The 26,994-nt window shown below is 42.3% G+C and overlaps 1 protein-coding gene across 4 annotated transcripts in view; it reads right to left on the bottom strand.

Moving 5' to 3' along the window:
- The window catches only part of LOC103095138 (uncharacterized), a 38,442-nt gene that overhangs the window by 9,802 nt on the left and 1,646 nt on the right, over positions 1-26,994 (bottom strand). For 2 of the 4 annotated variants that reach the window (XM_056825783.1, XM_056825782.1), the window contains exons 2-3: positions 23,757-23,822; positions 1-12,961 (exon numbers count right to left, since the gene is read on the bottom strand). The exon at positions 1-12,961 is cut by the window's left edge and continues 1,451 nt beyond it. The gene's annotated coding sequence lies outside the window, so the exon portion shown is untranslated. Of the gene's footprint in view, positions 26,826-26,994 lie in introns of those variants that run through there. The other 2 variants (XM_056825781.1, XM_056825780.1) reach the window with 2 other exon arrangements.

Here is a 26,994-nt window from a genome sequence, read left to right as displayed (position 1 = left end):
AAATACTCAACTCTTATGTGCTTTGAAACTGACCCAAAGAGGGAAGAATCATCCAATCCATTGGGGAAGAGAATAGATTTGAGCCCTATAGAGGAGTAGAAGGGTAAAAAAAATGGACTGGTGGGTAGGGAAGCAGTACAAGGGAGGGAGAGGGTGGGGGAGCAATTTTAGAAGACTACAGGGAAAATAAGGGGTGGAATAAGAAGGGAAGAGGGTAGAAGGGGAAGTAAAATAAGGGTGGGAACTAGGGGGACTGATTATAAACAAACATTGGTATGGAAGGAAATAGTGAAGGAAGAAAAGACAGGACCAGGAATAGAACTCAAAATGCTGGGAAATACACACTTAGCAATCATAACTCTGAATGTGAATGGACTGAACTCACCCATAAAACACAAGCGAATAGCAGAGTAGATTAGAATCCAAAACCCTATCATATGCTGTTTACAAGAAACACACATGAGGAAGATAGATACGCATAGGGTGAAAGTAAGAGGATGGAGCCAAATCTATTGGGCTTCAACTGATAAAAAGAAGGCAGGAGGTGCAATCATGATATCTGACAAAGGCTAAGTAACAGTAAATCTAGTTAAAAGAGATAGAGAAGGTAATTACATCCTGATAAAAGCCAATATAAACAATGAGGAAATATCTGTACTCCACATGTATGCACCAAATGGCATAGCATCCAAATTTCTAAAGGAGAAACTAGAGGAGTTCAAGGATGAAATAGACAGAAAAACTATACTAGTGGGAGACCTGAATCTTCCTCTATCCAAAATAGATAAATCAAACCAAAAAATAAATAAGAAAGAGGTAAGAGAAGTGAATGAAAGCTTAGAAAAATTAGAGTTAGTAGACATGTGGAGAAAAATAAATAGGGACAAAAAGGAATATACCTTCTTTTCAGAAGCACATGGTACATTCACAAAAATTGACCATGTATTAGGGCATAAAAACATTGCAAATGAGTGCAAAAGGACAGAAATAATAAATGCAAACATCTCAGATCAAAATGCAATGAAAGTAATATTTACTAAGGGTATATGGAGAGGTAAACGAAGAATTAATTGGGAATTAAACAAGATGATTCTCCAAAACAGGTTAGTAAAAGAACAAATCGTAAAAACAACGAATAACTTCATTGAAGAAAATGACAATGATGAGACATCCTTTCAAAACCTATGACATGAAGCCAAAGCAGTACTCAGGGGCAAATTTATATCCTTGAGTTCATATATTAATAAATTAAGAAGGGCAGAGGTCAATGAATTGAGCATGCAAATTAAAAAACTAGAAAGTGAACAAATTAAAAATCCTCAGATGAAGACTAAATTAGAGATCGTAAAAATCAAAGGAGAAATTAATCAAATTGAAAATCAAAGAACTATTGACTTAATAAACAAGACTAGAAGCTGGTACTTTGAAAAAAAAAACAAATAAAATAGACAAAGTACTGGTCAATCTCATTTAAAAATGGAAAGAAGAAAAACACATTGACAGTATCCAAGATAAAAAGGGAGACCTCACGTCTACTCATGAGGAAATTAAGGCAATCATTAAAAAATTATTATGCCCGATTATATGGCAAAAATTATGGCAATCTAGGTGAAATGGATGAATACTTACAAACTAGACAAACAGAGGAAGAAATAAATTACCTTAAAGAGCCCATATCAGAAAAAGAAATTGAACAAGCCATTAAAGAACTCCCTAAGAAAAAATCCCCAGGTCCAGATGGATTCACAAATGAATTCTATCAAACATTCAAAGAACAACTAATACCAATATTATACAAACTATTTGACAGAATAAGCAAAAAAGGAGTTCTATCAAATTCATTTTATGACACAAACATGGTACTGATCCCAAAGCCAGGCAGGTCAAAAACAGAGAAAGAAAACTATAGACCAATCTCCCTAATGAATATAGATACAAAAATCTTAAATAGGATACTAGCAAAAAGACTCCAGCAAGTCACCACAAGAGTTATTTACTATGACCAGTAGGATTCATAGGAGGAATGCAAGGATGGTTCAACATCAGGAAAACCATCCGCATAATTGACCATATTAACAAGCAAACTGACAAAAATCACATGATTATCTCAATAGATGCAGAAAAAGCCTTGGATAAAATACAATACCCATTCCTATTGAAAACACTAGAAAGTATAGGAATAGACGGGCCTTTCCTAAAAATAATAAACAGTATATATCTGAAACCTTCAGCAAACATCATCTGCAATGGAGATAAACTAGAAGCCTTCCCAATAAGATCAGGAGTGAAAAAAGGATGCCCATTATCACCCCTATTGTTTAACATAGTACTAGAAACACTAGCAGTAGCAATTAGAGATGGAAATGAAATTGAAGGTATTAAAATTGGCAATGAGGAGACCAAGCTGTCATTCTTAGTGGATGATATGATGGTCTACTTAAAGAATCCTAGAGAATCAACCAAAATGCTAGTCAAAATAATCAACAACTTTAGCAAAGTTGCAGGATACAAAATAAACCTGCATAAGGTATCAGCATTTCTACATATCTCCAACCCAGTTCACCAGCAAGAATTAGAAAAAGAAATTCCATTTAAAATCACCCTACACAATATAAAATACTTGGGAATCTATCTGCCGAGACAAACACAGGAACTATATGAACACAACTACAAAACAGTCTCCACACAATTAAAACTAAATCTAAACAATTGGGAAAACATTGATTGCGCATGGGTGGGATGAGCTAACAAGAAAAATGACCATCCTACCCAAATGAATTTACTTATTTAGTGCCATACCCATTGAACTACCAAAAAACTTCTTTACAGAATTAGAAAAAACCATAACTGAGTTCATTTGGAAGAACAAAAGATCAAGGATATACAAGGAAATCATGAGAAAAAAAATGCAAAGGAAGGATGACGTGGAGTCCCAGATCTCAAACTATACTATAAAGGAGTGGTCATCAAAACACTTTGGTACTGGCTAAGAGACAGAAAGGAGGATCAATGGAATAGGCTTGGGGTAAATGACTTCAGCAGGAGAGTCTATGATAAACCCAAAGATACCAGTTTTGGAGACCAAAACTCACTTTTTCATAAAAATTGCTGGGAAAATTGGGAGACAGTATGGGACAGATTAGGTTTGAATCAACATCTTGTAAATCTTGAAATTTCTCAGACTTGTGAATGTTAAAAGTTTCCACATCGAGGAATCCTCCATTGGAACAAATTCCCTATTGGGAAACATTCCCCATTTTGATGTGAGAACTCACGAGGATCAGAAATGGGAGGGCCTCTACTCCACGCATACTTAAGACTGCTTTAGGGGAGAAAACTCCTTGCTAAACAATGAAAGTACTTGGACCCATGCTTATAATAAGGCAAGGAGTTCTTTGAGCCAGGCCTGTTTTTTAGAATTGATACAATGAGATGCTAGGTACCTAAAAGGGTCGGGCAAGTTTTCTCTTAATGAGATTAGTTGACTCAGCTATGTTTTCACTGGTTCAGACATACTGAGGAGATTAGTTGACTTAGCAGGAATTCAGATGGGCAGTCTTTTGGAAAACGTCTACAGTGATTGGTAGATGCAAGGACTTAGGGGAGGTGACATAGGAGAAAAACCCCTATATAAGAAAAGAGCAGAAGCTCTTGAGAAAACAATTCTTTTGGAGAAAGCTCTTATGAAGATTACTTGGGAAGAATCTCTTGAGAGAGGCTCTGGAGAAGGGAAGCTCTTAGAGGACAATCTCTAAGGAGGTCTCGCTGGAGCTCCTCTGAGGGGACTCTGTCCCTCTGGAGGCTCTGGAGAGAGGCCCTTTGGAACAGTCTCTGGCTGGATCTCTCTCTGGTGAAATCAGCTGAGTTGGAGCTGGCCTGGTGTCCCTAGAATCCTTGCTTAGACAGACCTTGTGGTGAGTGATAAAAGACTAACTGACTGATCTCTCTCTTAAGGCTCAGGTCTAGGCCATGTTGGCTTAAGGCCCTTCATACTTATTTCCTCTCTCTCTCTCTCTCTCTCTCTCTCTCTCTCTCTCTCTCTCTCTCTCTCTCTCTCTCTCTCTCTCTCTCTCTTTCTTTGATTACTCATTGTATTATTAATTAAATTCTCTATAAAACCCAGTTGACTTGGGCATATTGAATACTTGGGAATATTTACCTGGCAACCACCTTATATTTGATTTAAAACCAAGACACTGTAGTGAAACATATTTTCTGCTGTCAAATTTACTCACCCTCTCTTATATCTTTCACAATTTATATCTTCCACTATTTTAATCACTACAGTTTAAGACCTCAACCATTATAATTATAATAATCTCACACCCTAAACCAAGATAAACTCAGAATGGGTGAATGACCTCTTATCCCTCTTTGATAATGTTCTGGTCTTGCTTTCTTGCAACTCTGTAGCTGTTTTCCGACAGCTCTAAGCTGTCCCCCGACAGTTCTAAACTGTCCCCTATTGCGACTCCGTAGATGTCCCCGACACTAGTGCACACAGGGACTGGGAGAGGAGCAGATCCATGGGCCAGGAGACTCCCCCAAACACCCTGAGCTCTCAGGTCCTCATCTATTCCATTCCCCCCACGTGCTCTTCCACCCAGCCTTCCCTACACACAGCTGGTCATACTCTGCATCCTTCCATAACAACGAAATGGACCACATTCGACTATGCAAACTCCAAAACTCTTTTACCCAATGAGAATCTTTCCCTGGTCCATCTTTCCCTGTCAGCCTTCTGAGGTCCAATCCAATCCCTCCGCTCTAATCAGGACATCCCTCACCCCTACCCAAATTCCTCCCTTCCCCATTTTGTCCTCCATTTCTGGAAAGCAGACTTTATTTTGAATTTTCTTTTTCTCCTTTTAGGTGTGAGCAGATTTTTGTGTCACATGTGGACAGGTTCTTTTTTTCTTTCCAGGTTGTATTCTAGACTTGTTTCCCAGGAAAATTCCCCAAAGCCTGGTTCTTTTGCATCTTTCTGTTTCCTTTGGACACAATTTATCCAAACTAGCAGGTCTCTATTCTATACTTGGCATGAATGCCTGATCTTCCACAGTGCAGGCCACAGACATAGCACAGGATCCCAACCTTCATGTAATCCCCAGGATAAGAGACCCACCTTGGGGTGGATCCACAGTGATGTCTGAAGAGAGAGGAGTCCAATGGGAACAGAGCGTTTCCTGACAAAAGTTACTGCATCCACATTGTGAAAAAGAAAGCCCCCTCCACACCAAAGTGCATTTGGATTGCAATATGTGACAAGGAAATCACTTTAAAAGACTGATATATATTAATTTAAGGTCGCCAAGGAATTCAGCTATGTAATTCCTAAATGAAAACTCAAATCAGCAGTCAACCTTTTATAGAGTTTAATTACAAACAGGAGGAAGAAAGGAATTAGAGATAGAGAGAGAGAGGGAGAGAGAAAGGGGAGAGAAGGCAATAGGGCTTAAATACCCCTTCTGTTTAGGCTGGGCCAAAAGGCCCAAGCCCTTAGATAGCTGAGGCAAAGAAAAGAGAGCAGTCCCTATCACTCACGTGACCAAAATGGAGAAACAGTCTCAGGGGCCTCCACCTCCAGCTTCCTTCAGAGTCAACTCCTCAAAGCACCACCTCTCAGAGCCAAAACCTCTCCAACAAACCACCCTCAGTCTTCAGACCCCTCTATCTTTAAGGAAACCATCCAAGTTCCCTCCCCTCAGTTCTCACATCTACCAATCACTGTTGATGTCTCCCCTGTGCCAATGGTGGCTCTAGCTTAACCCAGGACTGCCCAGAGGTCTGTGGCTTTGCACATGTCTGTTAAAGGTCATATTCTCAAATAATTAAATCTTGATCCTTTGCTGCAGCCCTTCCTAAATCCTGTTAGGACTGAGTGGGGTGGAAATTGTATTTTCCAAGACCTGGTTCTGTCATTCCAAGTATCTCTATTGCATCAATGCTAGACTCAAAGAAATTCCTGTTCTATGCTTAAGCATAGGTCAAAGCTCTTTCCATTGTTCAGCAAAAGGTTTCTGTCCTAAAGTAATCTTAAGAAGGGAGGAGGAGGAACCTCCCATGCCAATGGGGTTCACATGCCAATAGAGTTCCCACTATCAATAGGAAATTTTTCAAGTATGAAATTTCCCAATGATGAAATTTCCAACATTTATAAGTCTAAGAAATTTTAAGGTTTACAAATACAGCTCTTGTAGCTGTGGGAACGTGGCTCTGCCCTCCAGATCCCATCCATTGCCAAGAACTATCCATTGGAGTCATCACACCCACAGTCCTGGATGGAGGGGACAGTTTGGTCCAGCCACCCCCTTCCTTGCTGTCTGATCCCACAAGATCAGAGCCAGACTGATCCCAGACACACAGAGAGAGGGAAGGGGCGCACATGCCATATCTGCATGCTGGAACTCCTCTGCTAAGGAAAGGAGCCACTCATGACAACCTTGTTTAAGGAAATTGTCCCTTGGGACTTTGCCTACAAGGAAATCGCCATCAAGGAGGCAATGAGTAGCTCACTGGATTAAGAGTCAGGCCCAGAGACAGGAGGTCAAAGGTTCAAATCTAACCTCAGACATTTCTAGCTGTTTGACCCTGGACAAATCACTTAACCCCCATTGCCTAACCCTTACCACTCTTCTGCCTTAGAACCAATACACAGTATTGACTCCAAGATGGAAGGCAGGGGTTAAAAAAAAGAAAAAGAAATCCCCAACAGGGCCCTGTCTCAGATGGAACAATAAGCCATCAAGCAGTCACCGGGTAACCCAGATAGGAGTAGGAGGTTGACAGGAAGGAAGGAGGGAGGCTTACTTTGGGCATCAAGAAATTCCCAGGAAGATGAGTGAAAGGAATGTTCCCGACTTCTCCATGCTCAGGGGACACTAGGCTTCAGGGTGGAGACAGTGATGGTGTCATCCTTTCCTGTGGTCTCAACTCAACTTTGCTGCCTTCTCCTCCTCCCTCCTGTGGCCCAACTATCTGAGTTAGGCTGGAGGGCCCAGCATGACTCCCACAATCCCTCTCTGCTGTACCTGGGTGAGTGCTGGGCCCTAGGCTGGAGGGGAGGATGGAAAGTCTGAGAAGTGCCTTGAACAGGGGCTACCTGGGCCATAAGGGGACCTAGAAACCAGGAGAGGCTGCCTGGACAGAACAGGGCTCTGGGAGCTGTACTCTCCTCTGTACTGGAGACACAGCGAGTTAGTTGGATTGGGTAGAGCACAAAGACAGGGCTAGAGATGGGGAGCCAGCAGACCTCTAACCTGAGCATGGCTGTCAGGGCTGTGTCTTGGCCAGGAGATCACAGCTCCAGAGGCTGAGTCCTTCCCCTCAAAGTGCCACAGAAGGCCTTCAAGACCCAGAAACTACCTCAAATGTGGCAAACTTCAGGGGTGGGGTGGAGGCAGGAGGGGAGAGAAGAGAAACCTCATTGGTGCCTTATCTGGGCTGAAGGGGGTGACTCAGGTGCCACATGAGCACAGCACTGGTGTGAAATCTTTCCTAAGGCATCAACCAGCTTCCCAGCTGTAGCTCTGATCAGAAGGGCACCCCTGAGTCTCCCCACCTGCTTCACAGTCTGGGAACTTCCTCTTGGAATTTCATCAACATCAAATAATGATGCTCAAAATTGGGCACCATGCCTGGGCCAGGCTATGGCCTCCTCCTACAGGGCGTTTTCTAGGGCTAGAGTGACCCCAACAAACCATGGCAGCCTGTAGTTCCTGTATTTGTGTGAGCACATCCAGAGTGGTGCCTTTTTTGTTGGCTCATTTCTTAGTCTGTATAATAAATAGATAATCTGTTGGAGCTATTTCTGCTTACAATAAATGGATATACTCTGGCTTTGCTAGAGAGATACTAGGGGAACCTGAAGGTGTCTATTTGTAATGGAGATAGAGGTGTTTCTGAGCGATAGAGAGAAGCTACTAGAGAGATATTCTGGAGTTACTAGAGAAAACTTATAGAGGGGATACTCTGGGGTTGCCTAGTGATCACTGCTGATGGCTAATAGATCAAGATATTTCCTACCAGCCACCCTTCACCTCCCAGTTTTCCACCCACACCCTCCTGACTCCCTTTCCCCTCCCCCATTAGTTAGCCACCCTTCTAAGTAATTCAAAGGTGAACTGTGAGGTTTAGACAAGATACTATTCCCCTCTTTCTCAGGCAAGGAGGTTTATTGGGGAAAACAGTACAAGGATGGAAATTGAGGTGAGAGGGATAAGGTTTTAACTAATCTATAAGGAGGCATAGGAGGATTATGGGACATGCCAGTCCTGTCACAACTGTGACACAAGACAGTCAGAGACTTTGGAGGACAAGTATTTTTCTTCTTTTCTTCTTTTAACCAGTCAGCTCATCTCTGCTTGTGAAATTCAAGTCCAAACGTTGTCAAAAGTCACAAAGGTCTCTCTCTGTCTAGGTCAGGAAAAGCCAGTCCCTCCCTTGGTCAGAAACCCAAGCCAGACTCTCAGTTCACCTCCTGACCAGGCTCCAACTGACTTTCCTGGAAATATTCTATTTGAAATGTTCTTTCTTGATTGACATCTGACGTGCTTTATTCTCTTGCATGGATGGAATTCTCTCTGCCTTCATGGCTCTTCCACATCTGCCTCCCGTGACCTTCTGGGCCCCTCCACAGAGATTCTATTTTTAATGCTGGATCCACTCCCTCTTGTGGCTCTCTCCATAACTCAAGCTGACCTCATAGACCACCAACACTACAATTTCTTAGGGTGGAGTGATGATGCCCAGCCACATTGCCCCTGCCCCCGCCTGCCCAGTGTTCTATTCAGGAACTTGTCTTTTCCAACCAAGTGTAGGACTTGACTTTCTCTGCCCATCTGCCACATTCCCATCATGCTTCAGGGTCAGGGAGCTGTTCTCTTCAGCACTGAGTTCAGCTCTGCTTTCCCCAGCACTGGGTCAGGGTAGGGGTGGGAACTAGGTGGATTCCTGGATGCCCAGCTCTGCCCCCAGAGCCTTTTCTCCATCAACATCACTCCCTGAGAAAGCTGGGGGGGGGTCACAAGGGGAGGGCAAGGCAGGCCCAGGAAGAAGGTGAGGAGAAATGCTTCTGGGGGGGAGGAAGAAGGAAAGGGGGAAAGGCTGTGAGAGGTGAGGATGAGGAAGGAGGAGAGGAAGGAGGGACCCTCCAAGAGAATGTGTCCAGAGGATTCTCAACCCTGAGCTGTTGCCCTTCTGACTGGTTTCATGTGGCAGGTCCTGGGCCTGGAGTTGTGGGCGAGCTGTTGTCATTACATCCTGTGGCTTTGGTCACAGAAAGTCAGAGAGGCAACTCCACAGCCTCCTTCTTTCTCCTCAGCCTTGTGGCAGCTTGGATCAGGCCTAAAGGATGAACATGTCCCCCACTGTGGCCTCTCTGTTGTGGCTTGGTGAGTGCCTGGGCCCAGGCTGGGCTGGAGGGGGAAGAAGGTCGGGAGAAGGTGCAAGGACAGGGGCACCATGGAAGGTGAGGCTGGGAGAGGCTTCCCGGGATCTGCCCCTTCTTCTGTGTTGTACCCTCAGTGGGGCAGCTGGTTAGAGTGGGGCAGAGGGGTGCACCTATGTGTGCACCTTAAACATTCCCAGACCCTACTTCATAAGGTTGGGTTAAGACCATTCCCCATTTGGGCAGTGAAGGTACTTGATCAGGAATGTGAGAACTCTACTTCACCATCCTTAAGCAGGCCTTAGGGGGAGATAAAGGTGTAAACTCTTTGCTGAACAATGAAAAGCACTTAAACCCATACTTAGAGTAAGACAAAAAGTTCTCAAGCTATGCCTATTTTTGGATCTAATACAAAAGGGTGCTAAGTACCTATAAGGGTCAGGCAACTTGTGAACTTACAAGGAGCAAAGAGGTGAGAAACTTACTCAGAGCTTTCCTGGTATGAATTACTCAAAAATTTACAGCTTCTTAGCTGTGAACTAAGAATGGTCTGTCCTTTGAAAACCATCTACTGTGATTGGTAGGTGGAAGAACTTAGGGGAGGTGACAGAGGAGAAAATTCCCTATATAAGGAGATGACAGTCTCCTAAGAAAAAAACAGTCTCTAAGGAGTCTCTTGGGAGATGCTCTTGAGCACAATCTCTTGAGGACAGTCAGAAGGATCCCTCTCTGGAGAAGGATGGCTGGCTGAACTGGTGTCTAGTCTATATTCTTACTTGGACAGATCTTGTTGTGAGTGATTAAGGACTGACTGATCTCTCAAGACACAGGTCTAGGCCATGTTGGCTTAAGGCCCTTCATACTTATTCCTTTCTTATTCTCTCTCACTTTCTTTAATTCCTCATTGTATTAATTAATTAAAATCTCTATAAACCCAGTTGACTTGGGTATATTTAAATAATTGGGAATATTTCCCTGGCGACCACCTTATATATTTGATTAAAAACAAGACACGGTAGTGAAAACATATTTTATGCGGTCACAACTTACTCATCCACAATTTTAATCATTACAGTTTGTGACCTCAACTATTTTAACTATTACATATGGACAGCAGGACCTGAGAGGCGGCTATGGACAATTGGACCTGGGAGCTGAGGGAATCTCTAACTGCAGCCTCTCCTTCAGGGCTGTGTCTGGATCAGATTGTTGCTGCAGGGGCTCCGTCCCTCCCTTCAATTAGCTCCTGCCCATCTTCCAGCTCAGAACAGAAGGGCACCTCCATGGCAGGTACAGCTGGGGGTGGGATGGGGAAGGGAGGAGGGGAGCACCTTGTGTGGGCTGGAGGGTGACTGGTTGGAGGACTTGGTTTGGGGCCAGAACAGCACACTGGAGGGAGGAGCTGCCCCCAATCGGGTCTTTGATTGCCTTCCAGGGACCCCCAAACCCTTCATTTGGGTTGAGCCCGGCTCTGTGGTGCCCAGGGAAGCACACGTACGTTTCTGTTGCCGGAGCCCATGGAGAAGTGGGAGTTTTCAGCTTTGGAAGGATGGAGGATGCTCACGTCAGATAAACGCCTCCAGAGAGCAGGCTGACGTCTGCTTTCCAACTTTGTTAGCTGCTCCAGGGAGCTACAGCTGCCTCTCCTCCTGGGGACTCCACTGGTCGGAGCTCAGTGCCCCCCCTGCAGCTGCTGGTGACAGGTAAGGAGGAGGCCAGGAAGACGTGGCTCTGGGGAAGGGCTTGTCCTCACAGCCCCTCCAGAGCCCTCTCTGGCTTAGCCCTACTGTAGCAGTTGGTCTTGCAGCCACTACACAGAAAGGGAATATCTGCAGGAGGATGATTTTGAGGAGGAGAATGAAGTCGGAGGGAGAGTTTCATGAACAGGGAGGGACACCAGGTCATATCTTGCTATGGAAGGACGCGGCTTCCCTTTTATCTTCCTTTGCTGGGCATACAATGAAGAGAGATAAAAAATGACCCAGAATGCCTGGTTTGGGAATCGGGAGTGAGGTGAGAAGGAAGGAAAAGAATGAAGAAAGATCTTTAGAGGCCCACTGGATCTCCATCACAGGAGTGATCCATGTGGCCAGCAGGCAGGTGAGAGAGAAGGAACCAGAGGAAGAGGGCCGAGTCCTTCCTCTCTTTATTGAGGTGATGATGGCAGAGGCAGGTAATGCATGTGGAGGACTTACATTGGCTTGACACATGAATGGCGTCCAAGCCAGAGGCGCGGTAAGTTCAGGCCACTCTGTTCAAACTCCCGGAATGTGGTCTGCTCGTGAATCATGCATAGGAATGCTGTCTGGCCAGACCAGAGCGGAGCTCTCTGTGGCTCAGGCCAGAGGTTCTTCCTGGAATCCTACGTATCCCCCTTTTTGTTTCTTGTTTTTACGGGGAAGAAATGATACACTTCATCAAAGAATCAAACATTAGAGAGCATAACCAATCAAAAAAGAATTCTGAATCAAATTGGCAGAACGTGTAGCTCTTACGGAGGACCCCTGATGAAAATGACCTTAACTCCGCAATAATATTGTCTCAACGAGAAGAATGATCTTCGTAGCAACGCACCAAAGTGAAGGGTAAAAAGTTTGGTCAAACAGCAATCATAAGATTTCGATCAGGAAATGATCTTGACGCTTTACAGAGCCTGAAGGAACGTGATGTCCCCGTCCTACTTCGTAGCACGTGGATTAAGGTGTCGTTTCACCCATGCATAGCCGACCTATAAAAAGCAGTCCGACCTTCAATAGTGGAGGACTAGGAGGACATCCTGAGAAGAGGGAAATCCTTTGTTTCCCGTGACCCGATCACGTATGGTCTTGGGGATACGTAAGGCAGCACGCCTGCCACACAGATACAGGGATGGAACTTGGGTCCCGGGCCGACCTGTGAATGAGGGTGTCAAAACACTGCGTCGTTGCACCTCCGACCTTAGCTATCCATTTCATATGGCATATACGTTAGTCTGTGGCTTTGGGCTGTCTGGCCAAGTGAGAAGTATCCATGGCCATCCCTTCCTATGTAATCAGCCAGGATCTCGTAGACAGTCCTCTGAAATGTAACAAATGCTGCCATGTTTCTATAGTCTCCAGCTTTGGGGTGTGTGTCAAAATAAGAGTCCAAATTCATGTTTCTTCCTCAGTGCAGGGTGACAGGAGTGATAGTACTTGCAACGTACCTTCCGTATTTGAAAGCAAATCCATGGGGAAATAATCGGAGAAAATGATCCTAAAGTTAACACCAAGTGTTAGACTCATGGCTCACTTTTCAGGTGGCACAGTTGTAGCTGAGCCCAGACGTCCTATCAGAGTTTACCTTCAGAAATGACTTCTATTTCCTAATCTAAGTTAGCTAAAATTTACCTTGTATATGTGCGGAATTTGTCAGCATTAAAAGCTTTGCAAAAACATGAAAACAACATTTATTGTGAATATTTAACAAACACCAACATTCCCATACACATTACATTCGAATTTGTTGTTCAAACAACCAGGATGATGATAGTGAAGTGACCTTGCACCTTCTGGCTGCGTGTTTCTTATATGGGCCTTAGTGAAATCTCTGCTTCTGTACAAGAGAACAAATTAATAACCAAACCTATAACATTGCCAATGTTTGCAAAATTCATTCCACCAAACCAACGTTTGGATTAACAGAAGCTTCATTTGCTTTCGATGTAGAAGCAATTTCTACAGCTTCTTGCTCATATAGAGTTTGATGTGACTTATTGTTCCTAGTTGTCAATGAATAATATTCCATGTGCTTTTTCTACAAGCTCATTAGTGCCCATTTTTTCCTATTTTCAATACATACTCCAAAAGGGGAAACTGAGGGAATACTTTGCCCTTGCTCCATGTATGTGTGCAATAACCTATTCCACCCAGGAGGGTCAACAACTGCGAGTCCACAGACATTGTCCAACCTAGAGCACTCAGTTTACTGCTGAGGCTTTACTTTCATACACCAGAACGTCTTCCAGTACTTGATATAGTAGTAGTCTGTCGGTAACCGAGGATGACGATTGTCTGTGTGTTTTTGTGCACAAAGACACCTGTGCATGAAGATTTAAGTGGAAGAGTCGGTGCACAGAGACAGTCCCACTCTCTCGGTGTTGGAAGCCTGGGTCCAGTGGCACGAAAAGTCGTTACACCTGGAGACTTCCTGCACTGGGTGGCCGTGTTGTCCTCTGGGCTCCAACATGCCCTGAGCACTCCACAGTGCTTTGCTGCGTCGCCCTCTCAGCCATTAAACCTTCTTGTTGGTTTCTTCCCCCTGTTCCGCCGAAACAGTCTTCACATGCTGGGTGAGCAAAGCCCTCGTTCACCAGGGGTCGATGACCCGATGGCTACCCTCACAAGGTTTAGGCAGCCTGTCGAAGCCGTTGTCCGAGGTGTGGCCGCTGCCACATGCTAGCAGCTACTGGGAGCCACAAGGGAGAGCTGGGTGTCAGGTGAGGGTCAGAGGCTGGAGAGCTGCCCTATGAGGGCATGACAAGCCCTCCATACCAGAGATATGCCTCCCTGAGCACCCCATACACTCCAGTACTTGAAGTGGAAGCTAATAGACCCCGAATCCAGTGGCCTGCCTGAATTCTGGGACTGGTATTAGAGAGCCAGAAAGAGTTCCCATAAAGATATTCCCCAAGAAGATGGGGTTCCAGGACTAATGATCAACAATGATATTAACATTTAACTACAGTAGCGTCTTTTAAGACTTCCGGTCAAGATGGCGGTGTAGAAGCAGCGAAAGTTCAGACCTCAGAAACCCTTCCTTACCGATCGCAAACAGAGTGCTCCTAGGCCACCGAAATTCAAGCTGAACAACAGGATAGACCTGGGGAAACCTCCTCCTGGACCTGGATCAAAAGGTACCACACTCCAAAAGCCAGAACCCTAGACACTCGGATCTAAGGGGTAGACAGAAAGAAGGTCCCAGGACCCATCCCCCCCAACCCAGAGTGCTGAGCCCAAGGCAGCAGTGGGAACCTCAGGGCTCTGAGGATTCACCTTGAAAGCAACCCGAGCCAGTCTCCGGGGTGCCCAACACAGACGGCAGGGAAACATAGAGAGAAGGGGGAAGCCTGTAGCCCCCTGGCTGGGTTCTTCCATCTGAGTCTCAAGGGAGGTCCCAGCTTTAGGGCACCAGTTGAACCCAATCCCATCAGGAGCCCTCAGAGCTACTGAAAGGACAGAAAACTCAGGGCTGGCAAAGGGGATGCTCCGAAGAGCTTACCTTGAAAGTAACCCGGGCCAGTTTCTGGGCACTCAACACAGACTGTGGAAGAGGAGGTTGCTGCTTTTCTTTTTCTTCTTTTTTTTGGCTTGGGGATCATTCAGCCCACACCACCTGAACCTAATCCCATCAGGAGCCATCAGAGTCCAGGCAAGCCACAACCCCTCCCCCCTTAGAGAGCAGGGTCTTCTGAAAGAACCAGCTGAACCTAATCCCATCAGGAGCCCTCAGAGTCCAGGCAAGCCACAACCCCTCCCCCCTTAGAGAGCTGGGTCTTCTGAAAAAACAGAAACCTAGAGGCAAAGTCAAGATGGCAGCCTAGAAGGAGCATAGACCTGGCAGCCTGGCCAGAGCTTTAGAGATCCTCCATATCTGCTCCAGCTGTCCAGGAAGTTTAAAACTCATAGTAAACCCAGCCCAACTAAGCTGAACTCAATCCCATCAAAAGTCTCCAGAACACAGGGAAGCCCAGGCTCCCCATCCATCCTCACTGACTGCTGGACTTTAAGCCAATCAAAATCCTCCAGAGGACAGGAAAGCTCAAACCCCCAACAACCCTCCCTCAGAGATTACACCAAGAAATCAATCCTCTGTTAAAGCTCCAAGAGGGTAGACTGGTAGAAGTCCCTAAAAAAACCAAAAAATGAGAGGAACAAGAGCACAGACAAATACGGGGAGGAAAGAAGGGGTGAATTTGAACAAACAACAAAAACAGAAGAAAGAAACTACAATAGACAGCTACTACTCACCAAATGGAACAGAGGGGGAGAGATCAGCAAACGATAAACCAGAAATCCCAGCAAATTGGATACAGGCTGTGGAAGAACTCAAAACACAACTAAGAGAGGCTGAAGACAATTGGGAAAAGAACTTAAAAATTAAGATAAGTCATCTGGAAACAGAGGCATTTGAACTAAAAAAGAGAAAATAGTGTCCTGAAAGCCAAAATCATCCAGCTGGAAAATGAGGCAAAGGAGATGAAAGATGAGGCAAAGGAGATGAAAGATGAGATAAAGAGGATGAAAGACGATCTTCAAAGAAACACAGACCAGAAGGAAAAAGACGACCAAAAAGCCAAAGATGAAATCCAATCTTTGAGAACCAGAATAAAACAACTAGAATCAAGTGACCTCACAAGGCAGCAGGACACTATAAAACAAAACAAAAAGAATGAAAAAATTGAGGAAAATGTGAAGCATCTCATTCACAAAACAGACAATTTAGAAAATTGTTCAAGAAGAGACAATTTAAGAATAATTGGACTACCAGAAGACCACGACAAAAGAAAAAGCCTGGACATAATACTAGAGGAAATTATCCAGGAAAACTGTCCCAAAATCCTAGAACAAGAGGGGAAAGTGGAAATTGAAAGAATCCACAGATCACCCCCTGTATTTAATCTCCAACTGACAACACCAAGAAATGTTATAGCCAAATTCAAAAATAATCAGATAAAAGAACAGGTATTACAAGCTGCCAAGAAGAAACCATTCAGATACTATGGAAACATGGTGAGGATAACACAGGATCTGTCTGCATCCACACTGAAGGACCGAAAGGCATGGAATATGATATTCAGGAAAGCAAGGGAACTAGGCCTACAGCCAAGAATAAAATACCCATCAAAACTGACTATATTCTTACAGGGGAAAGTATGGTCATTTAACACAACAGAAGAGTTCCAAGCATTCATAAATAAAAGACCACACCTGAACAGAAAATTCCAAAAGTCCAACCACAGAACTCAAGAGAATCATCAAAAGGTAATTAAAAAAGAGGGGAAAAACAACAACAAAAGGGTTTTTTAAAGAGACTCAATAAGTTAAAATGATATGTATCCCTTTAAGAAAAGAGGTCATTGGCAACTCTTAAAAACTATTGTTATCACCTAAGCAGCTAGAAGAACTACACTCAGAGGGAACAGTGACAAACTGTATAGGATGAAAGGACAAGATATAAATAGGTATATAGATATATGCATGCATAAATACATATACATGTGTATGTATATATATACATGACTAAAGCTAAAAAAGAAAAGAGGTTATGACTAAAAGAAATGGGAAAAGAAACAAATGGGGGTAAATTTATATGTCACAAAGAAACTCATGGCAGGAGGGGGGAGAACATCGATTCACTGGAAGGGTAAAGAGGTTGGAGATAGGAAATACTCAACTCTTACGTACTTTGAAACTGACCCAAAGAGGGAAGAAAAATCCAATCCATTGGGGAAGAGAATAGATTTGCGCCCTATAGGGGAGTAGAAGGGTAAAAAACAGACTGGTGGGGAGGGAAGGAGTACAAGAGAGGGAGAGGGTAGGGTGGGGGGATTTTTAAAAAGACTACAGGGGAAAATAAGGGAGGGAATAAGAAGGGAGAGGGGTAGAAAGGGAAATACAAGTGGGACTGATTTAAAGTAAATCACTGGACTAAAAGGTACAGCTGGAGAAGAAAGGTTAGAATTAGGGAAGGATATCAAAATGCCAGGGAGTCCACAAGTGACAGTCATAACATTGAACGTGAATGGGATGAACTCACCCATAAAACATAGACGAATAGAAGAATGGATTAGAATCCACAACCCTACCATATGTTGTCTCCAAGAAACACACATCAAGCGGGTAGACACCCAAAAGGTCAGAATTAAAGGATGGAGTAAGACCTTCTGGGCCTCAACTGACAGAAAGAAGGCAGGAGTGGCAATCATGATATCTGATAAAGCCAAAGCAAAAATAGACCTGATCAAAAGGAATAGGGAAGGTAATTATATTTTGTTAAAAGGGACTTTAGATAATGAGGAAATATCACTAATCAACATATATGCACCAAATAATATAGCACCCAAATTTCTAATGGAGAAACTAGGAGAATTGAAGGAAGAAATAGACAATAAAACCATATTAGTGGGAGACTTGAACCAACCATTATCAAATTGAGATAAATCAAATCAAAAAATAAGAAAGAGGTAAAAGAAGTGAACGAAATCTTAGAAAAATTAGAATTAATAGACCTATGGAGAAAAATAAATAGGGATAAAAAAGAATGCACCTTCTTCTCAGCACCACATGGCACATTCACAAAGATTGACCATACATTAGGTCACAGAAACATGGCACACAAATGCAGAAAAGCAGAAAAAATAAATGCAGCCTTTTCAGACCACAAGGCAATAAAAATAACGATCAGTAATGGTACATGGAAAACCAAATCAAAAATTAATTGGAAACAAAACAATATGATACTCCAAAATTGTTTAGTTAGAGAAGAAATCATAGAAACAATTAATAATTTCATCGAGGAAAATGACAACGGCGAGACATCCTTTCAAACCTTTAGGGATGCAGCCAAAGCGGTAATCAGAGGTAAATTCATATCCCTGAGTGCATATATTAACAAACTAGGGAGAGCAGAGATCAATCAATTGGATATACAAATAAAAAAAACTCGAAAGTGACCAAATTAAAAACCCCCAGCAGAAAACCAAACTAGAAATCCTAAAAATTAAGGGAGAAATTATTAAAATCGAAAGTGATAGAACTATTGATTTAATAAATAAGACAAGAAGCTGGTACTTTGAAAAAACAAACAAAATAGACAAAGTACTGGTCAATCTAATTAAAAAAAGGAAGGAAGAAAAGCAAATTAACAGCATCAAAGATGAAAAGGGGGAGCATCACCTCTGAGGAAGAGGAAATTAAGGCAATCATTAAAAATTACTTTGCCCAATTATATGGCAATAAATATACCAATTTAAGCGATATGGATGAATATATACAAAAATACAAACTGCCTAGACTAACAGAAGAGGACATAGAATTCTTAAATAATCACATATCAGAAAATGAAATCCAACAGGCCATCAAAGAACTTCCTAAGAAAAAATTCCCCTTGGCCTGATGGATTCACCAGTGAATTCTATCAAACATTCAGAGAACAGTTAATCCCAATACTATACAAACTATTTGACATAATATGCAAAGAAGGAGTTCTACCAAACTCCTTTTATGACACAAACATGGTACTGATTCCAAAACCAGGCAGGTCAAAATCAGAGAAAGAAAACTATAGACCAATCTCCCTGATGAATATAGATGCAAAAATCTTAAATAAGATACTAGCAAAAAGACTCCAGCAAGTGATCAGAAGGGTCATCCACCATGATCAAGTAGGATTTATACCAAGGATGCAGGGCTGGTTCAACATTAGGAAAACCATCCACATAATTGACCACATCAACAAGCAAACCAACAAGAACCACATGATTATCTCAATAGTCGCAGAAAAAGCCTTTCATAAAATACAACACCCATTCCTATTAAAAACACTAGAAAGCATAGGAATAGAAGGGTCATTCCTAAAAATAATAAACAGTATATATCTAAAACCATCAGCTAATATCATCTGCAATGGGGATAAACAAGATGCATTCCCAATAAGATCAGGAGTGAAACAAGGATGCCCATTATCACCTCTACTATTTAACATTCTACTAGAAACACTAGCAGTAGCAATTAGAGAAGAAAAAGAAATTGAAGGCATCAAAATAGGCAAGGAGGAGACCAAGTTTCACTCTTTGCGGATGACATGATGGTCTACTTAAAGAATCCTAGAGATTTAACCAAAAAGCTAATTGAAATAATCAACAACTTTAGCAAAGTTGCAGGATACAAAATAAACCCACATAAATCATCAGCTTTTCTATATATCTCCACCACAGCTCAGCAGCAAAAACTAGAAAGAGAAATCCCATTCAAAATCACCTTAGACAAAATAAAATACCTAGGAACCTATCTCCCGAGACAAACAAAGGAACTATATTAACATAACTACAAATACCATTTGAAGTGTTCAGGTACATGATCAACCTAGATCTTACAACAAACACTCATAACTAGCACAATAGAATATTTGTAAGCAAATGAATGATAGTTTTCTAGGTAGATTGTCTTACATAGAAGTACATTTGTGTGGATATTGCATTAGACCTGCGTAGGAAGCATTGTTATTGCCTTTGCAGCCCATGTGCTGCTTTTTCTGTTGTCTGGCCTCTGTGCCATGTTGTGGACGGTGCCAGAGACATCTGCCTTGTCCTTTCTAGGCAGACTTTCTTTCAGCTGGATGCTTTCAGTTTTCCTCCATGGACTTCTGGTATCTGAGAAGATAAACAGAAAATCTCGACCCCAAATGAAAGCCTTATTGGGTCTTATTACATTAGAAAGTGGCTGAAAATAAATCCTTCTCGTGTTTGCAGTTTGGGGCTTATCAATTCCTTTGAGTCCTTTTTGTAATTGCTTGCATTTAAGCCACGGTTTACCTATTTCAGGCCATGTACTGCTGTTACAGGCACTGTTGTTCCAAAAGGGTTTTGGAATAGTTAAATATGCACCATTATCTAAAAGATCTCCAATAATTTTGCATACCTCATCATTTTGAGCTTAATCCCATACATCAGGAGACGGATTATCTCCCATCACATGTCAGTTTTCCAATTGTTTACCACAGGAGCATGTTGTAATGCCTCCCTCAGTCCACAATGTCCAGTTCAGACACCTGTTTGAGGTGCACGAGTGACATGATAACATTCACAAGATTTTGCACTGGTAGCCAATTTCACTTTTGTGCATAAAATATGGAGGAATACTGGACTTGGCACTCTGATGCGTCACAGAGTGCAAGTGATCTGTGCCTGCTAAAAGCAGTGTCCTCCAGGCCATTTGCCTTTTGAACCAGGAATCATAAAAACATCGTACCAGAAATCACATTTGATTTGACCCGTTTGTGCTGTGATCAAATGTGTATTTGCCTCTCTGTAGGCCATTTTGCTTTCTGTAAGAATTTGTTCTGTGCAGCCATTAATATTGCAGTACTGTCTTAGGCAGTAAAAGAACACACAGCATTATGAAGCAATTGCTCTGATGTTATTATTTTTAAACTATCATATCTAAACTCATGATTGAAAAGATTTTGATAATGTGAATGGAACTATCAATTGGACCTCAAGTTTTGCCAAATTCCATTGCCAACATAGATATTGTGCAAGTAATATTTGAGCTTGTATCTTAGTCATTGGTTTTAGACTGATACAATGATCAGGATCAACATATGCCATTGGAGTAAGTGGTAGTGTTGCCAATTCAAAACCACACATAAGTCACTGTTACTGGTTTACAAATTAATTAATCACCTTAATAATTGACTACTGATGAACAATTTGAATCCTTCCAGCCCTGTGTTCACTCTGCTGCCAGGCAATGCGGAGAATGTGCCTCCTATTTAGAATCGATGCTATATTATTTTGAGATTGAATAATTATAGATAATTGACTTTTTGGATAAAGTTGCAATAATGTGCCTTACGTACAGTTTTTGAACTTCATTCAGGTTTTTAAATAATGTCTGCTAATTTCTACCCTTGCTGACTTTATGTCCTGTTTAAAAATTTAATGATTGCTACATATGTAAAATTTGAAGATATTAGAAATTGCTCTAGAGCATATACCAATTCCTGTTTGTCATTTAACCAATTGCACTGAGTATTAATTTTCCTTTTGATAATATTCAATACTCGTCATAAAAACTTGTAACCTGAGGTGTAGGAGTATTGCCCTCCATGTGGCAGGATCAATTTATCAAACTGCCAGCTCCAAATAGTTTTGGTCACATGGTCGCAAGAGTCCATGTGGATTTACCTCTAAAAGCCTTGAAAAAAATAGTGTTTATACCTTGGTATTTAACCTACAGTGGGGTGTATGGGGTGCTCAAGGAGGGTAGTATCTTTGGTATGGAGGGCTTGTCGTGCCCTCCTAGGGCAGCTCTCCAGCCTCTGACCCTCACCTGACACTCAGCTCTCACTTGTGGCTCCCAGTAGCTGCTAGCATGCGGCAGCGGCCACACCCTGGGCAACGGCTTCGACAGGCCGGCCAAACCTTGTGAGGGTAGCCATCGGGTCGTCGTGGACCCCTGGTGCACGAGGGCTTTGCTCACCCAGCATGTGAAGACTGTTTCAGCAGAACAGGTGGAAGAACCCAACAAGAAGATTCAATGGCTGAGATGGCGATGCAGCAAGGCACTGTGGAGTGCTTAGTGCATGTGGGAGCACAAACGGACACCCAATGCAGCTGAGGAAGTCTCCAGGTGTAACCTTCGTACCACTGGACCCAGACTTCCAATGCCGAGAGAGTAGGACTGTCTCTGTGCATCGACTTTCCCACTTAAATCTTCATGCACAAGTGTCTTTGTGCACAAAAATACACAAAGACAATAGTCATCCTCGGTTACCGAGAGACTACTACTCTATACTATAACCTACAGTTATACTAGAATTCATTTTAAAATATTATTACAGGTAAAATATCTCTTGTCTTAATATTCTGTAGCATATGACAAAAGTCAGAGAAAGATGCTTAACTTTCTAGCTTTGCCTTTTAAGAAATACAATTAGACCTTCCTATATAATTCTGCCATGTCCAATCCAAATTAAGACAGTTTCATTTTTAAATCTTGCTTCATAGTAATACCATTTCTTAGCAAAGATCTGTTTCAAAGACACATCAGGTCTATACCTTTACATTTAAACAACAGTCCTCCTGCATTCTCTGGCCGTGCTTCAAAAAGCTTGTTCCTTTTAGATATGCTAAAATAGTAGAGAGGTTTGCTGATAAAAAAAGCCTTTTGATTTCGCAAAATCTCTGTTTGCTTTCTAGGTAAGGCACACACGTGCTCTCCTTCTTAAACTGGTCTTCCTTTAGGTTCTTGAGAAAGTTTTCATGCTTTGATATGATCTTATAGTCCTTTTGTGAGGGATTATCTCCCCAAAGCATTCTTTCACCTTAAGCTGCTAGCCCAATGTGATGAAAGGTTTGCTCTAAGTGTAAGCATTGCTTATTAAGCTTTCCCAATTTACCTGTGCCAGGTAACGTTTGATAGACAACACAGAGTTATGGCACATGAGTTTCTTCCTTTATGATTTTTGGCTTGTTTCTTGCACAACTTTTGAAATAAGCAATTTTTAGGTAAAGAAATTTCTTGCAATAAACTTATATTTAGTTGAAAAGAATGGATTGGCCATAGGACTTGTCGGTTTTAGTCTTATCTAGCGCCATATCTTTAGCTAGAAGCTTGATTAACGTAGTGAATGACTCTGCTTTGAATTTCTCTAGAAGTCAGGATTTCAATGGCCATAGCCTGAATTAAATTGGAGTCTGCACTATTCGAATCATCTCTAAGATTTGTAGGAGAAACCTCTCTACCTGCTTATTTCTATAAATTTAAAGTGATCATAATACTACATTAAGCATGGGTGGAGGCAGGGGTTGACACTGAATATTTCTGTCTGTTTCTGCAGCAACAGACAGGGGAAAGATAGCAAGGATAGATAAGTCAGTTAAAGGAAGTGAGTTAAGTGTATTGTTAGTATCGTTAGTGAAAGGAAGGGCAAAAGACTGAGAGAGAAGTCAATCCTCCACATTTAAGGCAGTATTCTCATTAGAATCCATCTGCTGTTCACCCCAGGTAATGTTTTTTTTAATTTCCAATCAGCTGGTGCAAAAAATTTGCTGATAAATAGCCTTAATCAGCTCTCTAATGCTGAGGGCTTCCACTAGTTTTGCATGCTATGGCACAAGTTAGAAATCCTGCTTCTTTTATGTAGGGGCTCTCTGTAGCCTCCTTAATGCTCCTTTGGCCAGCAGAGTGCTATGGGGGAGGGGGCAGGATGCATAAGAAAAGAAGCCTTAAAGGATGAAGGTGGCTGGAGAGAGCTAAAAGCCTTCGAGGAAGTAACATCCTCTTGAATTGGTAAAGCTTTTTCTACCTTATCATCAGAATGCTGAAATGGCTTTGTGTTCCAAATGATTTGTGATATTTTCTGTCCCTCTTTCTGATACTGCCCCATTTTGTCACCAATCAGATCCCATCCCTGCACATTCAGCACTCTCTTTGCTGGAAATTCGGGATATGCTTTCATTATTAGCTTAATCAACACTTTTATCTTAGCTGCAGAGATCTTCACACCTTTCTTTTCAGTCAGTGACATTAACAATCTGATATAACAGGAATATGATGAGGCTGAATGACCCAAGGTTCTAAAATATTTCTTCAATAAGAAATTTGAAATAAAAGGCGGTTCTTACCCTCAGATGCCACCTGCAGGGTCCGTCTTTTTGACTCCTTACCTCGAGTGGTGCGCACTCGAATGCCTGTAAGAAAGGATTATTACTCCCACTTCTGGGGTGCCATGTGTGGGGTCCCAGATCTGCAGGGCCCACAAGGGAGGGGTTTTTCTTTGTGGTAGGGACCCGAGGAGAGGCAGGGAATCTGAGAACCAGGGTGAAGAATGACAGACACCGACAAATCAGTGCTTAAATAGGGCAGGCAAACCCCTATGATATTCTCCTTGGAAGGAAAATATGAGAGTCAATATATGAGAGCGAATGCAAGCTGAGAGGGGCTAGAGGCTCGGGAGAGGAGAAGGTTTACGAGAGAGAGAGAGGTTCCTAGAGCAGAGTGAAGATCCAAGAGAAAATTTATGCGGCCGCTTTCTGTTTTTATTGCAGGCTGTGAGTGGGTAGCACTTGCAAGCACGTAGCAATCACAATACACAGCATAGATAATTCAGATTGGATGGTGAGGTGAAGGTGACACCTTTATGGGTGTGTACAAATCAACCCGTGCTTTCGACTCCGAGCCAAAATGCTCATGAGTTTGTCTTAGGCAACTGCCATGGGGCCGGGTCAAGATTCCACTCACAATTATCAGAGTATTACCTTGTGTCTGAAGACACCGTAATCATACAATCATTTAAACTTCATCGATGTGAATATGCTTGGAATGCTACATGAAATTGTTATTAAACTGTGTATTCCTTCCAATCATCTTAAGGAAGGTTCTACATTCCATCATTTTGTGGCCCTTCTTCTCACAGAAGTGGCAGGTTACTCATTTATTTGTGAATTCCCGCAAAGGGGCTGGGGTCTCTCCCTTATTTTTCAATTGTCTCTTTAACATTTCAATTTCTTTCTTTAAATCTTCCACTAACGTATTGCCTTCCTCAGGTCTTTTTACACGACCTTTATAAACATAGGTTGCTACTCTCCTCAACTCTTCAAGGTCCATAGAGTCCCAATTAGGACAGCTAGTTTTAAAGTAGTCTTTTACCACTGAACAACAATTGTCGACTAATTGCCTACGTATTTGTCTAATGTCTCTTTCTCCGGATAAATCAAGGTCCATATATGTATTCCCTACGTCAATAAGTCTGTCCATAAACTGGGAGGGTGTTTCATCAATATCTTTTCGGGTTCTTACATTTTGACCATTTTTCACGTCTATCAGAGCAAACTCTCATGGCTGTCAGTAATGCTTCTCTGGCCTGGTTTAGTTTTGTGTGATCTAGTTCAACATTGGGGTTCCAATGTGGATCTTCAGTTGGCCATTAATGTCCTTTTTTACCTCGTTTTTGATTAGCCAGAGAAATATTATTTTTCTTTCTCCTTGTCAAAAATGCTTCTAATAAATTCTCAACATCCATCCAAGTGGGGTCAAAAGTTCTGAATATGTTTTCTAATATTTTTATCATTAATATTGGTTCTTCCTCAAATGATGGCATATCTTCCTTCAATTTATTTAAGTCCTCAGGGCTAAAAGGTGCATGATGTCTTACAGATACCAAGTTTCCATTCTTATTAAAAGTGGGTACTTCCCTTAAAGGAAATAACCCATGTGAATTATTTGGTACTTCTGTTTCTAGGCTTCTCGCTCCATTCTCAGTGGGATAAGCAGGAGAAATAGAAGATTCGGGCACACTAAGGGAGAGGGTTTGTTGTTGTCCCATAGTGCCAGAAACATCAGAGGTAGGAAGGATCTGAGAATTGAATTGAGCAGGGTGGGAAGGAGGAGCCAAAGGAGAAGTGTGAAAGGATACAGAGGTATTAGGATTGGAGGAATCAGTAAGGTGTGAAGTGGAGGCATTAGGACCAGAAGTATGGGTAGGGTGTGAACTTAGAGTGGATTGTGTAGGGTCGGAAGCATGGGTGGGGTGTGTACTTAGACTTGAGGGTGTGAGGTCAGAAGCATGAGCAGTGGGAGGAGTGAATTGGTTAGAAGTAGGGTTTTCTGAGGCCATTGGGGCAGGGGGTGGGGTGGGTTGGTCAAGAGCAGAGGGTTCTAAGGTAGAGTTAGCAGGAGGAGCAGTGGGTTGGCTAGGAGGGTTAATGTCCACAGCAAGTTGGGACAGAGATTATTCTGATAATGTTCTTAACTCTCTTTTAATGTTTCTTATGAAAGCTACAATCTCTCCCTGACTTTCCTCTATAAGCTCAAGCCGAGTATTTAGTTCTGCATTTTGTTGAGTAGTAGAAGGAACATTCGGTTGGTTTGACTGAGAAGTGGGTTTTTTTTAAGGAAACACACTATTACGGCTTTAACAATCAAAATCCCAAGGGGGAGTACTGTGTCGATTATACTTTGCCATAAGTCCCATGGTATGAGAAATTTCAGAGAGACAAAGAATGCGAATTTTACAAGCTTGGTCATGGAGGTGAATAGCCAGGTGTTAAGTATGTTGTGAACTGGCTGTAACCACATATTTCTAAAGTAAACACGTGGGAAGCAGGACAAGGTCAAAAGCTTCCCCAGGTTTTTCTAGTCCTAATTTAGGCAGTTGCTAGCCAGGACCTTAGGGTCCTGTTGCTAAGATCTACAACAGCTTAATTTAAGGAGAATCAAAAAGATTTTGTACTCACCCGTTCTTGCAGCTGTATTTTTGAAGCCAAGTTAAAAAAGAAAACAAAACTGACCGATAGGGAAAGTAATAAAGCAAAGAGAGAAAGGAAAAAGATTTCACAGAAACTTTTTGAGGGTTTTCTCACCAACCTCGTGGTCAGCCATAAACTGTAATGATTAAAATAGTGGAAGACATAAATTGTTGTAGAGAGAAGAGTGGATGAGTAAATTGTGACCGCTGAAAATATGGTTTCAAGACAGTGTCTTGTTTTAAAATCAAATATATAAGGTGGTCGCCAGGGAAATATTCCCAATTATGAAATATACCCAAATCAACTGGGTATTATAGAGATTTTAATTCAAACAATGAGGAATTAAAGAAAGAGAGAAAGAGAGAAAAAGGAAATAATGAGAAAAGGATGGGCCAGCTGTAAAAAAATTGACTCGAATACAGACTACAATCCCCACGAGCCTTTGCTCCACTTCCCCAGAATGCCTTGTAATCTCAGCTGGGCAGAGATCGAGGAGGTATTTAAACTGATTCAAAGGTTTTGAGGGCTCGCTCTTGCGACTTGGACTTCCGTTTGGGGCAGATGTGGCTTTTTTTCATAATGTAGCTGAGGTTGTGTCTAGGCCACTCTATGGCCT

Source organism: Monodelphis domestica, chromosome 4, assembly GCF_027887165.1.
Source record: "Monodelphis domestica isolate mMonDom1 chromosome 4, mMonDom1.pri, whole genome shotgun sequence".
Taxonomy (NCBI): Eukaryota; Metazoa; Chordata; class Mammalia; order Didelphimorphia; family Didelphidae; genus Monodelphis; species Monodelphis domestica.
Note: the sequence above shows the minus strand (reverse complement) of the source record. Positions and strands in the feature narration are given on the sequence as shown.